The sequence below is a fragment of the Phalacrocorax aristotelis genome, chromosome 13 (genome assembly GCF_949628215.1).
Source record: "Phalacrocorax aristotelis chromosome 13, bGulAri2.1, whole genome shotgun sequence".
Taxonomy (NCBI): Eukaryota; Metazoa; Chordata; class Aves; order Suliformes; family Phalacrocoracidae; genus Phalacrocorax; species Phalacrocorax aristotelis.
The window spans coordinates 17,536,889-17,554,629 of NC_134288.1; the positions used below are offsets into that span (position 1 = coordinate 17,536,889).

Sequence of the window (17,741 nt, forward strand, 5' to 3'; positions counted from 1 at the left end):
CCAAAATTAAGCAATGAACAAACTACCCACCGAAAAAGCCACAGAGGTGAATTCTTCACCTTGGGCAAAACCAAGAAATATCATCCACTGAGAGTGCCTTTTATAGAGATTTTGCCTGGCGCTCCTCCTGCGGGATTCCTGATTGGAGCTTTGTTGCATTATTTGATCCTCCAGCATAAAAGGAGATGAGATGAAAGATCATTACAAAGCAGCTGAGCAACGTGAGATGACCCAACCTTGATCCTACCTCTGCCTTCGTGTCACTGGATACAGTGACCACTTACTCTGCATGGAACAAGATCTCCACCTCTTTCTGGATGAAGTCACCATTAAGGACTGTTCTCAGGGAGAACTGTGCATGACACGTAGGGCTGCAAATAAAGTAAAATGGACTTTTAAGCCTAAGACCCAAACCTTTTCTCCTTTATCACTCCCTGTACAGACATCACATGCTCTCAGTCACGTGAGACAGTAATAAATGTCCAAAATAAACACAGCCAGGCTAGACTTTGCCACATCCTTATTCCGCTACTTTCTTATCTTGTACTGACGGCATATCACCTGCCCACATGAATTAATTCCTGCTTCATAAAGGTTCATTACGGTTTTTCCTAGTGCCATACAGGAGTGTTGTGAACTCTGCACTGACGACTGCCATGTGCTTGGGAATTTTGGACAGGAGACAATTTATTACATGGCATGTTATAATCTCTCTAGGCATATCTATAGCAGATTTACACTGGATTTCCTAACCTTAAAACGTTTGTCACAGCAATGATAAAAATAAAGTTACTCACTTTTCAAGGGGGAAATTTAGATGTGAATTCAAGTTTTTTGTTACAGCTGAACCGTAGTTTGTTGGAGTTACCACCTGTCACCCACCTGAGCAAAGGACACTCCTGAGGTGATCTGTCCTAGCAGGGGAACACACGCAAACACAAAGAAGCGACTGCAATAAATAATGCGCAGTCTGAACACCTCAAAACTGCCAGCTTGTCTGAGATAAGTTGTTTTCAATCCTCTACCTACATTCATTACAAAGTCCCTTCCCCTGCCAGAATCTTTATTGTTTTCCACACGAAGCGACCAGCAACACAAAACAGCACTTGGGCAGCTAACGCTTACCTCTGCGGTCACTTTACCTCTGACTGAACCACAGCGGTGGTTCTTGCCGCAGGGTAAATCTGCTCAAGATGGTCACTGAGCAGCCTGGGCTTCAGGAAAAGACCCGTTTCACTCTAGTGACATTAAACTACATTTGAACTTTAGGAAACCTAATTTTCTTTTATATCGATATAGTCAATACAGGTGTTAAAGGAAAAATAATTATATTTGCTGTACTGCATTTCATGATAAACCACATGCAGACTCTGCTGGCCTACAAAAACTCTGCTCATGAATCGAGAGGAAACATTGGTGATATACTGCTTACAGAGGGGAAAACCACACTGGCAACGGACACAGCCTTTACAGGAGTTGCAATTTGTCATTATTTCCTCCAGTGATTTAAATGACTCTGCTCCCACCTTAAGATTCAGGAGGAGTCAAATTCTTCCCCCCACACCCCCATCGTCTGTATTTGGCAATCAATCTTCTGGGGTATTAAAACAACGAGCATTATTGGTGCCACAGCTATCTCTGTCAGCAGTCTGTGGATCAGCTGGAAGTTCTCTTTAACACAATAATTTTCTATAAACCTAGCAACGCTGCATTTATTGAGACAACTGTCAGCTTCTCAGCGAAGAAACTATATCATGTTAAACATTTGTGCAGTATGCAGTGAAACACAACCTTGATCCAAATATAAAGAAGTGTTTAGGTAGGAGATGAAAGGGGTGGTTTCTTGAATCAGAAATATCCTAGCCAGGAGATACTCATGAAAGCGGAATCTTAATATTTACTTAGGCTTTCAGCAGCACTGGATTTGCACTACAATTTATTAGCTTTTCAAATATTGCACAATGTACCTGGATACTAAAATATTACCCACAAGGAGTTTACCAGAAATGGTATCAGAATATCAGAGCGGTGCCTATTTTAAGCATACATCTGGGCTTGATTCTGCTCCATCAAGGATAAATTATTCATTTCCATATTAAAAAGTAGGATTTTTCTTATACACAAGACATCCAGGAAAGGGAAAGAGTTATCACAGACCTCAGCTCCTACCCTAAATAAGCCCAGGAACAGAAAGGTCTGTCGGCAGCACCATAAAACGCTGTGTGCATATTATGGATTCCTGTTTGAGCGACAGCCCCATATCCCCCGTTACTGACCCAGCAGCCGGAGCACTGCTCGCTACAGAGCTCTCCAGGTGGTCCGAAACAGTAGGATCCACTGGCGCCCTGTTTCATACTGCGTGCGACACTTCCTGTGCATTTAACCTGTTTGTTCTACACTTTTTGGAAAGTCCTGGCAAGATGTAACTCTCAAACAATTCATGGCGTGGCCTGAAAAAAGTTTACTAGCAAGCCTTCTCCCTATTCGCTCTGCATGTTGAATCATTTTTATTTTCATAATTTTTAGTTCTAAAAACTTTGACCTAGCCGAAGTTTCCTTTAAAAAAACCCACAGACTTATTTACATAATAAAATTTGTCCATTTTTATATAACATCAGGCCCAGAAACATGCTTGGAGAAAGTACAGTTGAGCGAAAGGGAACATGAAAGGGCAAAACATGCCAAGCACCCCAGATCTGTAAGGCTTTCACATGGAAACACAGGTCTGGCGTGCTGCCTTGGAAAAGCCAGAGCAGGTGCTGCAGCAAGAAACACACAGCTCTGTCTTCCGAGGTACAGTTCTCATCAATAATGGATACCTCTTAGCATCCACTTGGCTTTCTCCACCATTTAAAGCTTGATACAGCTTGCTCATTTTCAGCAGATATTTTTTCCCTTGAGGAGCCCCAACACTTTGTTGTCACAGTTCCTAGAACTTCTTGGCTGGCACTTGGCCCAGACAAGTTGTTACTGAACGCATGCCTTTATTATTCCTGAACAAGACAGAAGATTTGACAATTCTGATAACAAACAAAAATTGGATGCTCCAAGGAACGTAGACTGCTCCCCACACTCTAAATACTTAAAATGATACCCTAAACATTTACAGGCCTCCAAATGGAACTTGTCTCAATAAAAACTTCAAAGGAAAAAAAATTCTCATTGCTCTTTTGCAGAGAGGCTGTGACATCTACAGTCTTGAAGCTAAGTATTTCAGCGTTGTAAAAAGCCCCAGATATTCATCTGGAAATGGTCAGTGATGATGCATTTATGAGTTTGAGTTGCTAGAAACCTAGTAATTCCCAGGCTTAAACTTACACCTAGCCACCTGATGTGCCTCCAGTCTTGTTTCAAAACTGTTGATTAGGTTAAGCAGCTTATTTCTGTAGCTTTTACCCCCACATGAAGTTACACAAAGTAGAGTCTCTCTCTGCTACCATTTTGCTCAGCTGCACTAGTCACACTGAGGTGTTGTGTGCAAGATGGACAGATCTCATCGCTAGTTTCCAGATATCCCAATTTCTCCTCATCAGGCTTGTCTACACCAGAAAAGCCTATCAACCTAAAAGATGTGCAGTTTTCCTTAGCACACCTGGAGACCCTATTGCTTCCATGTTCAAGAGCACTCCAAACACATGGATATGGAACAGATATGTTTTCTAGCTGGCCATAACCAGCTTAGCGTTGTGAGTAAGCAGACTCCATACAGCTTCAGACATACCCCAGAATATTCTCCCATTGTTGCCCTACTGTTAATTTCCAGGGTTCCCAGAACCAGTTTGCTGATGACACAAAACTGGGAGGAGCTGTTGACACTCTGGAGGGCAGGGAGGCCCTGCAGGGGGATCTAGACAAATTAGAGAGCCGGGCAGTCACCAACTCTATGAAGTTGAACAAGGGCAAGTGCCAGGTTTTGCCCCTGGGGCGCGGCAGCCCTGGATGCACAGGCAGCCTGGGGCGCGAGGGGCTGGGGAGCAGCTCTGCAGGGACCTGGGGGCTCTGGTCCATGGCAAGTTGAACACAAGCCCCCAGCGTACCCTGGTAGCCGAGAGGGCCAGCCGTGCCCTGGGGGGCATCGAGCCCTGCATCGCAGCCGGGCGAGGGGGGGGATTGTCCCGCTCTGCCCCGCGCTGGGGCGGCCTCACCCCGAGCGCTGTGGGCAGCGTTGGGCGCCGCAGGACATTGAGGGTATAAAGCTACGGGAGAGTGTCCAGAGGAGGCCACGGAGTTGGTGAGGGGTTTAGAGGGGAAACCGTACGAGGAGCGGCTGGAGTCCCTGGGTTTGTTCAGCTGGAGCAGAGGAGGCCGAGGGCAGCCTCATGGCGCTCTGCAGCTCCCTCCCGAGGGGAGGAGGAGGGGCAGGGCTGGTCTCTGCTCTCTGGTGACCAACGCCAGGCCCCGAGGGAACGGCAGGGAGATGTGCCAGGGGAGGGTTAGGCTGGGCGGGCATTAGGAGAAGGTCCTTCCCCCAGAGGGTGGTGGAGCCCTGGCACAGGCTCCCCAGGGAGGCATCACGGCACCAGCCTGGCGATATTCCAGAAGCCCTTGGACACGGCCCTCAGAGACCTGGTGTGAATTTGGGGTGTCCTGTGCAGGGACGGGAGCTGGGCTCGGTGGTCCTTGTGGGTCCCTTCCAGCTCAGGACATTTTATGAACCCTCTGCAAAACCAGGATCTAAGTGACATTGTGACTAAAGCGAACACAACTGGAACAAGCGTGAAGAACAGCAGTCTGAGACAGGCAAAGGTGCTAAGTCGATAAGGACCGGCTTGCAATTTGACTTTCTTCACAAATTCTGTTCAGGCACACAGAAGATAGCACGAGCAGATGGTGAGCTGTGTTGGCAACCACAAATTCGCTCAAGAATGGAAACAGATTCAGATGGTATTTCAATAAACGGTTGAGAGCCCTGCACAACCTAATGGCAGAAGCCATATTAAAAGCATCCAGTTTCTCCTGTTCCAAGGCGAAGCATTCATTCTCAACATTAACAGTCTGCAGAAGAGGAATTAAGCTAACCAAAGCAGGTCAGAAACTCTCATTCATTATAATGTTCACTCTTCTGAAAAACAGCTTTTAAAGAACCTCTGAACCTGGAGCCAAGATATCTAGTATGACTTTCTCAGCCAAGCTGCCCGGATAAAACCTGGCCAGGGATGATGGCCTGAAAAATACCTGAGGACACACATCTGATGTGTTACACTTACATTAGGCTTACAAAAATTACCTTCTAAGGTATATAGGTCAGGAATATGGCCACGACCCAGCTGTCAGACTAAATCCAGAAAAAGTCAGCTCTCCAAAACAGCTCTAAGAAATCCTTAATCTGCATTTTTGTCTTTTAACCTAAAATGAGAAAAGATTCAGGCAGTGAAATCTTGTAACCAGCCATTTGCAATGCCACTAATGAAATTCAGAGCAAGTTTTAGACCACTGCACCATGCTTTCAAATACAGAAACATTAAATTCTTTCCTATTTAGTTGGAAGCTTATGTAAAACAAAAACAAGAAGCTATAATTTGCTATGCCTTTACATTCACCTTAAACTAATGGCCAGAGTACTAAGCTTCTAGCCAAATTCCACCTGACATTCATTATTTTTCTTGAGAATTATACTTACGTCTGGGAGCCACACAGCAGAACATTCAGAGTCAGTGCACAGCAGCGGCACCGCAGAGCGTTTTAGCAGAGGTGCACCCCTGGGATCCTCAGCTGCTCTGTGCTGAAGACGCCGGAGAAACCATTCTCTCCAACAGAGGAAGAACTTGCACTATACAGCATACTGCCATATTCACAGTATACCTTAAAGATCTCACATCATAGCGCTGTCAAGGTTAAGCTTGTACAAATGGCAGGAAGGACTTAAGGACGCTAAAGTAATGGAGACTTTGAAACCAGTGACAGAACCTTAAGAGAATGGATTAGAGTGAAAACAAACACACTGCTGTGAAGGGCTTGTGCCCCGAAACAGAGCATTATTCTTTACTTGCAAATATACTTGGTGTTGAAGACAAACTTTTACTCACATTATTGGTTTTGAGGTCTGCAGGTGTTTTAGCCAGAGTTCCCTGTGGTAACAGTTTGATCTCCTCAGTGCTACTACGTTCGCAGAGTCAAGTCAAATCCAATAACAAGGTGCAACTTGCAAAAAGGACATTTGTGTCTAACACATTTCTGAACGATTTTGATCATTACTATTGAAGAAGAGAGGACCAGACAGCAATTGTATCGAATGCTTCAAGGGGGGTTTCTATAAAGCTGTAGCAAATTTTGTAAGAGAAGGACAGTAACTTCACACTGCCAATCTGACCACAGATCTTAAGGCTGCATTAGCCTCCAACAAACATGCAATCACATCAGCTTTTTGCAGGAGGATGAAAGTGAGAAATATGAGCGCTGGCCAGGCTTGCAAATTCCATATTATCTAACCTGCAGGCAGCATCAGAGTTGCTGGAGGAGTTAATATGCAGTTCCAGGAACTGCCAAGCAAGCCTATATGATCAAGGGAGCCGTTTAACTTGTTAAAAGCAAGGAACATTCCACAGAGTGCTGCCTTTCATTTACGCCCAGAGAAATCCTTCTAATAGCAATGTTTAAAAGACTTTCCTCTGGAGCCCATTGTAACACACCTCTGTTCTTTCCATCCTCTTGCAAAGCCCACTACCGAGACACCAAAGCTATAATTTCCTCTGCTTCTAAGCGCTCCGTAGGTTTAGCTGACCTTTAGAAAAGACATTCTTTTCCCTCACCAACTGCTTTGAAGCAGCTGCTTTTTCAGAGCCCAGCCTGTGGTCCAGGACCCTGCAAGCGTGACAGGCAGACACATCTCAGCACAAAAGACCACACAGGATCTCCGAAGTGCTGCCTCGCCTAGCAGGGTGGTAGCAAGCACACGAGGAAAACGTTACTAGGCATGCCGAGCAAAGAGCACACCGAGCCTCTGACATGTAATTCTGTTCTTCAGCAGTACCTGGCCCAGGCCTCTCCTGCCTAATGCCTGTTATTAGCCCTGTGTGGAGCCTTGAGCAAATCACGGGGACCAGCTGTTACAAACGCCCTCCTCGCACATCAGCCTGGCTCGTGCGTTCACTTGAGGCAACCTGTAATTTCTTAGAATATAAAAGGCGGTGATTTACAAGCCAGTCAAGCTCTTTGTTAGACCAAAGCATTTGCTGTGCACCATGCCTGTACAGACCTACACAAAACAATGCTTCTACAGCAGCACGGGCTCCACCCCCACACGCTCGCAAAAGGAGAGTGCCTTCGCCATGAAGGAACACAGCTCGCTCGGGACGATAACCGTGAGTCAGCTCAGAAGTCCAGCGGTCTTGCCATGACAGACTTGATTCGATGAGCAACGCTTAGCTCATCCCAGCAGACGAGCTGCTCACCAGGGCACAGACTGCATGGGAAGCTGGAAACTCTCCATCATCCCCACGGATGCGATCCTGCGTTCGACACCTTTGGGACCGTGAGCCAGCCACACACCTCTCACCTCTTTACACACGTAACTAATTCACATGGAACCTTTTTATTATTTTACATGTTTGTTCCTTTGCAAGTCAGGCAGATAAACAGCCCCCTCTTTTGCATTTACCTCCTAAAACCTACATGTCAATGCCTCTCAGTTTACTATACTGAGAAATTGCAATTTCCGTTTCACTAATATATTTAAGGCCTTTGCTTAATTAGCTTACATAGGAGTCTACAGACCCCTAAATTAAAACGTTGTCCTACAATTGCAGAGCAGAATTATGACATAAATTCTGTCAAATAACAAAAAGCACCAGTGGCTGAGCCTGCCAGCCCCCAGGGAGGTCAGCAGAGCCTGGGATACTGAAGTGAGGTGACAAGAAGTCGAGTGCTTTGATTTCACAGAGCAAGGAAAGAAGGTGCCAGGAGCTAATCAGAGACCAGCTCCACAGCCTAGGAAGCACCAGAGCTCTTCCTACACTTAACATGAATCACATAATTTGCAGCTCACAGGTTTCACAAGGATCAGAGCACTGGATCTCCCCATTCAAGTCAGCAGCCTTTTCACTGAGAGTAACTTGCTGAGAGAAAACAAGCAAACAGCCTCTTCTCCTACAGGTTCTTCATCAGCGATGGCCACAGCAGTGGTGTGCCTCCCCTGGACTATGCCCGCGTTGTCGCGCAACTCAAACGGGAAGGGTGGCAACAACTAAGTGCTCAAGGGTTTCATTCCCATCCATTTACTCCTTAATGTTGATTTCCAATTAAGTGTTTTAAAAGCACTGTTGTGGACAACCTGAACATTTCTGCAAACTCCACTATGAGCATTGTTTTTAATCATTTCCTCCAACAGATGAAAACAAACTATTTTTATTACCTGACATCCAGAGCCAACAGGCAACAATAATAAGATGAGCAGTACCTCGTCAGGGTGACATGTAGGAGGGAGATGTGCTGAAGTTATAATGGGCTGGGTTTTTTTAGAGACCTGCTGAGCCACTGACTAAGAGCACAAAGAAATCAGGACTGGGGGAGGTGCTGTTCACTCAGCCGTGGAACCGTAGCCCATGTGCTTTGGGGATCCAGAGATATAACGCACAGGCTGTACTTGAGCAGCAGGGATGTCATGAGCTTTCAAAAGTGGAACAGTTTCCTTAATGATTATAAGATGATCTCCTCTGCATTATTATGACAACTTAACGCACACGTGACAGTACCGAGTTGCAGGCTGATACTGTCCAGAACATTTGACATTCAAAAGAAAAACTGTCTGAGCTTAATGGAAAAAATAAGACAGTGATTTTTTTCCCCCCACCTCTACTTCTGATGGGGAGGCAGGCCAGAGTTCAGCAGCAGTAGACTGATTTTTCAGTTACTCCAAACAGCATTAATTCATCATCTTCCTTTCAAAGTTAACTACAGCCAATAGTTTCATCACTGAGACTTCCCACACTCTAATGAGTCTGACATTGTCTGGGTGCACAGAAAGGGAGGGAAGGATAAAAGAGCAACTAAAACTAAACAATCTTCTCCAAAGTTGGTCCTTGGGAGTTTTCAGCTTCAGTCCTCCTTCTCAGAAAACTCTGGTTAGCCAGGGTCCCCCTCTCCTAGTTAAAGATCACTGAATAAGAAAGATGGGCACTTTATGTACTTACAGTGTAGGACATACTTAAAAATTTGTTTGTATATAAACTTAGGCTTCAACTCCACAGTCCGAACTACAGTCAAACAGTATATGCAATGTCACAGTTGATGTTGATAATAGCAAGAGAATATGGTAGAGTAAGAGCCCCAAACACCACCTTAATGGCACAGGTTGTATTTAGCACACGCTCTCCTGGGTATACGATTTCACTGCATTCAATCCAATATGTGATCTCCCTTTAAGAACACAATTCCAGAAAGGTAATTACAATACTTCTATTTCTGTTTTAATCAGATACTAACACCACAGTCTCGTACAGGATTTAAGGCCTTTGGATGAAAAGGGCATTAACAACAGGCAATTATTTAAAACATACTATGTTTTGCTAGATACAGGACCTTAAAGGTCTTACATTTGTATCCCAAACTTGATGCATTCATCTGAAGAACGTGTGAATCTAAGCCTTTGCTTTGGACCCAACTTTAACTGTAGCTGATCCTGCTAGTTTCTTCAAAGAGAAAACATACAGAAAGTTGACTTAACCTAACAGTGAAGCATAGTAAAACCAGATCAGACAAACTCCAACATCACTCTTTAGTGGACAGTCTCATGGCACTATAACAAAGCAAAGATCCTACTACAACAAAACCAAGGCTAATGAGAACGTGACCATCATTTATACCGTAACTCAACATCTGATTTGTTAAAGGTTATTAAACTAATAAATTTGGTATGAATCAAAACGGTGCTCTTGGAAATGCTTAAGTGGCACCTCCATTTTGTTAAAGAGTGAGAATGAGAGTTCTTAACTGTCACAAAACCCATTTTCAAACACAAAGCTCTTGTCTAGGCAGATCAAAATGAATAATCTTTCAGTTTGTGCTGGACATAAACTTCTGACGAACTGCTCAGCTTCTGACACAACAGACATTTGTCTGGCAGATGCTTTCCAAACAATAGAGACATTTATGTAAACATTACAAAAAAATAGTGTAGTACAGTCACCTTATCCTACCACAGGGACAAAGAGTTCAGTACCCATTAATCACCAGCGAAATCATCCCAACAGCTCCATAGGTATGATATCTTATTCTAGCACTAAAGTTTAGTGCAGCTGTAAGTCTTTACACAATTAACTTCCTTATAAAAACATGGCAAAGAGCATTAATGATTGTAATATTTCATTAATTAGTAGTAAATACAGGTGAATCTGCCAGACCAAACAACTCAGCAGAACTGCAGGGGCTCACAGCATGCTAATATGCTGCTAATTAAGACCATCGGCATTCCTTTCAATGACTCTATTGGCTTAAGATTTAATTCACATTTTACCAGCTCTCATTTTTTCCTATTCAGAACATATACCAGACAAAGAGTATACAAAAAGGAAAATAAAGCCATTCCATTCACATTTGTGGCGATAGATTCAGTATTTTAGCTTCCATCTCATTCTGCTCTCCAAATTAGGATGTGAATGTGAGAGAAAGGCAAATAAAACGTACGTGAATGTGCGCATGCATTCACATACACAGTCACATCTCTTTTTTTGGGTAGGAAAGGAGTTGTTTCTGGGAAGTCTTATTTGCTTGCAGACACTGGCCCACGCTCATCTTCAAGATGTGAGGTCCTGGTTCAGACCTCATTTGTTCTCAGTGGTGATCATCGTTTAGGATGCATATTTATGAGGAAATTAAATTGTCCTCTGCAAGCATAGTCCGAAAGGGTTCTCCCAAGACCCAGCTGTCAGCACCACAACACCACAGGCATTCTGCAGCCATTTCTCCTGCTCACAGTCCAAATCTCCCAGCTAGGGGTGAAGGCACTACCGTGCATGAAGAGAAGAAAACTGATGACAATAACATTGCAAAAAATCACATCAGAACCTACTCCAGAGCTTCTCCTAACTTGGAATAGTATCTGGTTTGCACCAATTTAGAGATTAAACTAACAAAGAAGCTGGAAACACAGTGCTAATTAAAATACATATTCTTATCTCCTTGGGTATTGAGTTTTGCAATAGTCAGAAAAAAAAATTAACCAGCCTTTCCTGGCTAGTTGTGTTTCAGCTACATTATATTACAGCTTTCTTATAACGCTGAATGCCGGTTCCTACTCATCAGGAAGACTAGCACTCTCCGGCAGTGTCTGACCCTAAAAGAGACAGCCTGACTACCTTAACAGCAGTTAAGTACCACATAACAGATCCTTTCTGGGTGTTTTGTTTTGTTTTTTGATTGTCATTTGAACCATTGTAAATATAAGTAGAGAATGTTGTTTGGCTAAGCAGCTTCTCAATCTGATTTTAAATAATCATGGCATTATAAATATAATAATGGTAGCGGGATAGTCGGGAGGTCCCTTTAACAGAAGACCCTCACTTGGTGTGGCAGTGGGCAGGGACAATAACCGTTCTGAAGTGTCTGCAACCTGAGAGGGTCAGGTGAAGGCTGTATGGGTGGCTACATGGACACCGGTCCCAGAACTACCCATGATTCCTGCATAAACTGGTACCTCTGAAGCCAGAGACGGCAATCACCAACAGCCTGCAGAACTTCATCTTCAGGAGTTTGAGAACTGTTTATTTTGAGAACAAATCCTCAGAGAACCAAGTGCTTCAGCGTTCGTAAGGCTTCTGTCTCAAAGCGTAAAGTTGCAGAATAAATTGGTGAATCACTAGTTTAGATACATATCTCCAAAAGCAAAAGGAAAACTACTTCTACTATATCACTGCATTTTTTAAAAACAAGAAACACTCAGTGGATCCTCCCATCTGCTTGCTTCTCTGCTTGGATTGCTTCAAATCTAACAGAGCTTCTGAACAAGTTGTGTGTTTAACAGCAAATACCCTGAAGAGCTGCTAAACTAAGATTCAGAAATTGTCAAATAACCTCACGAGAATTTACCTCAAGGCAGAAGGGGGAGATGAGAAACAAAGCTATTTCCATTTTCCTTGCTAGAATTATTTCAAAATATTAGGAAAAATACCTGAATGCTTTGACTATATTAAAACTAAACAAAGAATGCCTTTAAACAGTACAGAAACTTCAGTTTCACATAGCTACATAGCAGTTTATCAATCCTTGAGTCATCTTCCTAGCCCCACTTCAATTCCCTTCCTACAATATTGTTTCCTTTAAGACTGAACATTGTCGGGAACAAGAGGTTTCAAGGGAGTAAAACAGAGTTGCACCTGAGAACTTATGCCAATACCGAGTGCGTAATCAGTCCCTCCTGCGGACCACATTGAAACACAATCGCCAATTTACTGCAATCAGCCAATGACCTCATACTTTTATGGAAAGTGCAAGCAGCTCCCAGCAACCAAGTCGCTCTTCAGTGGGAAAAAGCCCCAAAATATTAATCTGAATTCCTGAGATGGGGCTTGTAAGAATCCACCTCCACGTGAGCTAACCAGGTCTTTGCCATCTACAGCGGTTTGCTTCGAAAAACGGGATTCCTGTTGGTAACCTGCCTTGATAATGACAGCACACAGAGTTCGATCTCCAAAAGGAGGGTTAAACGCTATACGCGTGCTGCCCAAGCTGCTTGCACAGTCACTAGGTTTTGTACCAGGCAAGAAGCACAACTGGATCCACGCAGATGAGATGTACAGTGACAGGAGCCCTTCCCAAGGGGATTCTTCCCATGGCACCTCCCCAGAGAATGAGAAATTGCCTCCAAAGAGGAAAGGTTCTCTAGAATCTCACCCCCTTTATCTCCCCAAGAGACAGCAGCAGCAAAAATTCTTCAGTAATTACATTTTTTCCAGGGAAATCATCCAGGGATGGAGACATCCAAGGAGCATAATCCTTCCCTGTGTAGTATTCCTTGAAGGGCTGAATTCCAAATAAGAGTGTGCCTGGGAGGGAGAATTAATGGGGGGGTAGATGGAAATAGAGGCATTAAGAAGGACAAACGTTCTCTTGGTAGACAGGCTCATGATGAAAGGGGGATTATGATGATTTAAAAAAAAAATAAAAGAAAAACTTTAAAACGAGGAGGAAAAACTCCCCATGTTATGAGAAAGAAAAATAAACAAAACTCTCCTGGCAGAAAATGCCATCTCTCTGCTGGGCCCCTTACATGGCAAATCCCTCAGAAGTCCCAGCCCTTTGTTTGGATTCCGTGTTACTTGTCAAGTGAGGCCACGCGCTCGGCACCTCTCTGCGGTTTGCCCATATTTCCCTTTTATCTTAGGGAGTTTCACATTTGCTTTAAGGTTCTTGGGGCCGGGGGGGGGCGGAGCACAGTCTGGCTTACACCTCTGTGGCTTTGCCAAGCAGGCAGCAAGTCTGGCATAGCGACACCAGCCACTGACCCTCCCTGCGTTAGGCAAAAAGCGACCGACAGATCGAGTTTTTCACTCCGTAGAGCAGCAGGTAGACGTGTGCGTGCCCTGCGAAAGAACAGGGCCATAAAGCATTGTTCAGGTGACTGAAACACATTTTCTGTTACAAACTGTTACATTTCATGTCTGATTAAGCCAATACATCTATTTAATTTACTCAGAGAGCCAAGATTTCTCTCCTAATGGACAGGCACTCTCTGCCTCCTCCAAGCTGTATGAAGTACTGCCTTCAGACTGGCTTGAGAACAACCGCATGGAGGATGCTCTTGGACTCTTCCCCCTGCCCTGGGCAGCCGTGACAAGGACCAGCCTGGACCAAACCTACTTGGGGAACCTTTCATCCTCCTGAAGCAGCAGCTACCAGCAGGAACACACGCAGCACAGGAGCGCAGATGCAGATGTGTTCGTATTTGTGATCCAGACAGCCAGCTGCCCCCTCGCCCAGGCTTGCTGTTACACCTTCAGAGGACTCTAGTTTGGTTCAGGCATGAAACTTCTGCAAGTGTTTTGCACTAGAAAACCATCCGAAATTTGATATCTCAAGTTGTGCTGGTGAATTAAATTGCTAGAGGGTTTATGCTGCTTTAGGTGGAAATATATTACTTCACCCACTTCATCATGGGCACCTTCTCTTGAAGCCACCTGCTCCCCCTCCCTTTTCATTCCAATGCTAGGACAATATTTGGCATGGATTATTAGGCAACAGTAAAAATGCATGACTCCCAGGCCTCCACATGCTGATAAGCTATTTAACCAGTCAGCTATTTTTAGCTCTGCCAAGCAATCAGGATGCTGTTCACAAAACACTTCACCTTAAAATATAATTGCTTTCCTCAAATGACATTGTCAGGTTCTGTTCTTTTCACCTTTAATGGGAAACTTCAAATAAAATAAGATAAGGTGGTTTGTTGAGAAAGTAAAGACCGCTCGTCATGGTAGAGAAAAAATGAAGGTATAATAGCCTAAATTTTTCTTTAATGATATCAGCTGATTATTACCACTCTTTGTGAAAAGATGTTTGGACCTAATGGATATCAGATAACAGGGAGGAGGCAAACTGGTCAAGAGTAACAAAAGGAGCAGCCTTGCCTGTCAGCAGGCACTTCTGAGGCAGCCTTGGAAGAAGCCCTATTCACGGCCACAACCTCCGAACTCCAAACCACATGACAGCTTCAGCTGACTGAAGGGTCACGTCTTTGGCATCTGCGCTGCTTGCGAGAAGCCTTCTGCCTTCAGAGTCAACTGACTGCCACGGCCTCGGAGCAGCTCTCATGCTCGGCAAAGCCCAACCATGACAGCACACCCTAATATAACACCATCTACACTTCTTTTGCTGCCAGACTCTTACCCTACTAATCTCTTTGCCTTCTCTCCTCTCGATCCCTCAGATCCCACACTTACCATCTCTCACACACAGATGCACTTTCAGTCTCTCAGTGTTCACTACAACATAAATTTTTGCTCAAGCTGGCCGCTCTCCCTAATCTCCAGGAGTCCTAGCACTTTGATCTTCTCGGGCTTCGGATGAATGAGATGATGCGAGGTTTGGAGGTATTTGCAGCCAAGTCTAATTCCTGCTCTGACCCCTGGGATGTTTATGTAAGCCCAGAGAAATGCCATTTAAAGCAGTTACTCTGGGTGTTACAGAGCTTCACTGAGATAAGCCCCGGATCTGCTATTCATGGAGCGACAGTCTCATTTATGGAGCAGAATTAAAAAAAAACCCACACCAAAAAACCCAACACACAACAGAAAGCAAGTGATCAACATCTATCAAGACATTAGATAAAAAAAAAATCAAACAATAAGCTGTTACATTTGTGTTACCAGAAAATTTAATGGGCACAATTAACCTTGCAGAGTGCCAAGAGAAACCATTGCTGTATCACAGATCACCTTCATCCTCAGCACATTCTTTGACTGTCACATTTACAGAAAGGATTCGTCTTTATCTGAAACTGTAATTGAATGCCAGTAGTTACCTTGGTGACATTTAAAAATCTATCACTGTGCTTTGCTGTCAACACTTTATAATACAATAAAGTGCCTCACGGAACAAGTCAGAACACAGCTTAGGAAGTAGTTCCTATGACAACTCTATGAATCGAGGAGATGGCAAAGATCCCAAAATGTCAAAAGGACAGTAGCACACAGGTAAAGAAAATCCAGGCCGAAGTCAGGGCAGTTCCTAAACCCGCGCTGAGCTGCTGCTCGGAGCCTGACTCTAGCCATTTCTGTAATTAAACAAAGTCTCTAATTCTCTAGGTACTCTAATTTTCACCGAAACTGCCAAGAACCCTGAAATTTATTATGCAATCAATCCAACTGATTTCAGCAGACCTCTGCTGGGACTAATTAAGAATGAGGGAGGAAGAACCACACTTGTGAATATTGTTTGTTGTACTTCAAATCTGAAGTGACAGCGGGGAATTTAATTACCAGTCAAAATACAGGATTCCCATTCTGCTTATGACAGCATGTCCATTTGCTTTCAGATACTGGACTGCAGCAGCACTGGGATCACATTCACCCTCTGTATTTACAGATTTATTGTTCATCGGTCACCCAGAGACAGACTTGTTCCATTGTCACTGGCCCACAGCTACACGCTCTCGGTCTAAAGGAGAAATATGAAAGCCAGCAGAGCCTGCCAAAGCCGTGCCCCCAAACTGCAGTCTGTTCACTGCTTATGTGGCCCCGACTCCTCTTCCAGGAAGACAACAGGCTTGTCCTAAGTCAGTGTGGGGTCGATGCCGTCCTGACCCATGGCTACTACGTGCCGTGCGTGGCAGGGCTGTCTGCAGGGGTCAACTCCGCACAGTAGCTCTGCGCCACTGGGAGACCTTGTCTGAAACCGAGGGTTGCTGAGGAAAGCCCCCCACTCAATTCTTTCCTGAGGACTGCTTACCTCCATGTCTTCATCCTTCATTCTTGCCTGTTCCTTTCCCTTCCTTTTCTTGGCCTTTCCAGGCTCTTCCAGGCTTTTCTGCTTCTTCCCAACTGGCTCAAACAGCAAGTCTCCTCCCCAGCACACAGGCCTCAAGTACTTCTGTCATAGACCATCTGGGACTGGAACACAGAAGCATCTGGACCATTGACCCCTAAAGCAGGGAATTAATTGTCTTTTGTTGCAAAACTACATCTAAGCACCAGTTTGTTTAGAAAACCCTCCAAAAACTAGCTGTCTGTGGCCTCCCTCCAGCCTTTCCATCACGTGAAAGCTGAACAAGCCTTCTGTAGCTGCCCCATATCTGTACTCCAGACTCCTGAATTCATTTCCAGGAAACAAAAAACAGTTTGGCACACTCTGAAGATAAGACTGATCTTTTCAGCTGCTCTTCCGTTGTCAGCAGAAGCATGCATTAGAAACCTGGGGTATTTATTTTATTAAAGAGCATTTTTTCCCTGCACAAGGGTGACAGAGTGTAGGACCCTGCCAAGCATGCTCAGGATTGATACGATTCTCAAAGTCTATGAGCCTCAAACATTAAACTGCTGAGAAGGAAGGCTTACAGGCAAGATGAACATGCTCCCTACATACTTATAAATGAAAGTCCGGTAGATGTTAATAATGCAAGTGACTTGGTTCAGGTGCTAATAAGCCCTTCTTTGGCAAAATCAGAAGGCACCCTCCTTTGAACACAGTTCTGTTGACAGTATGGGAAAAGGCACATCACATGCCTCAACCACAAAATGCCACAGGAACTGTGGTTGTTTGGTACTCCCTAGAGATGTGAGAGGAATATTTGCCATGTTTTCATTGGAACTTCAACCTGAAAGAGGACAAAAACATAAGCAAAACTGACAATAACACTGTGCCTGAGGAAGACAAACAAGATAAACTACAAGATTACATTTTGCCCTCCAGTAAAGTTCTTTTTACCTTAAATCCACCCCAAATAAAGATAATCTTGCCACTGGAGACCACAAAGAAAAATTATTTGCATACAGAATAGGCTCACAGAAAATTAAACTGCTGTGAAAAACTAGAGCTTATTATGCGAGAAATGTGATAAGCTAAAACATACAAAAAAATTCCTCCTAGAGATCTGAGCAACACGGGCTAAAAATACCTCTACTGCATGTCATTTACAAATTCAAAGGGTTGTTTAGGCTGTGTTTAGATTGTGATCAAACAACACTTGATACATTTTTTTTTCTACTTGTGATTAAAGATAGTGCCAGATTTTAGGTGTTCTGATTGCTTTCCTCACTTCATTTTTATTTCTATTTTTAACTTGTGCTCAGCGTTCCCCGCACCCTTGCTGAAAGCAA

At 44.1% G+C, this 17,741-nt stretch overlaps 1 long non-coding RNA gene across 1 annotated transcript in view; it reads right to left on the minus strand.

The window, feature by feature from the left end:
* LOC142064078 (uncharacterized) overlaps positions 1-16,459 on the minus strand; it is a 111,829-nt gene extending 95,370 nt beyond the window's left edge. The window contains exon 1 of the long non-coding RNA XR_012662985.1: positions 16,375-16,459. This is a non-coding gene — a long non-coding RNA (uncharacterized LOC142064078). The remainder of the gene's footprint in view (positions 1-16,374) is intronic.
* Positions 16,460-17,741: the final 1,282 nt, after the last annotated feature.